Source organism: Charadrius vociferus, unplaced genomic scaffold, assembly GCF_000708025.1.
Source record: "Charadrius vociferus isolate BGI_N301 unplaced genomic scaffold, ASM70802v2 scaffold1225, whole genome shotgun sequence".
Lineage (NCBI taxonomy): Eukaryota > Metazoa > Chordata > Aves > Charadriiformes > Charadriidae > Charadrius > Charadrius vociferus.
Window position 1 is genome coordinate 258,757 of NW_009648336.1, and position 480 is coordinate 259,236.

Genomic DNA, 480 nt, shown 5'->3' on the forward strand with positions numbered 1-480 from the left:
CCCCCAATTAATTCTCTCCTCTCTGGGTTGTGTTACTCGAGATGCATTGGGAAGGTGGATTTTTTTGTGTGTTTTCTTCAATGTTTTTTTTTGCCGGGATTTCCTGCGGCCGTTGCACAAGAGGAGCCCAGTCATCAGAAAACACTTTTTTTTTTTTTTTCTCCCAGAGCTTTACAGAGAGCACAAGGTGACACCACTCAGCTGCTGAAAAAAAATTATATCCTCCCCCGTTGGTGTCTGTCCCCTCTAAAGTTGATCTTTTAACCCTCTAACCCCCCCAAAATGTTTTAATAGCTGCTCCCTTCTATTCAGTTGTTGAACTAATTAGCAAATAACTATTGGCATTCATGATTGCAGCCCAGAAGGCCAACTGTACCCTGGGCTGCATCAGAAGAAGTGTGGCCAGCAGGGCGAGGGGGGGGATTCTGCCCCTCTACTCCACTCTGGGGAGACCCCACCTGGAGGACTGCATCCAGCTCC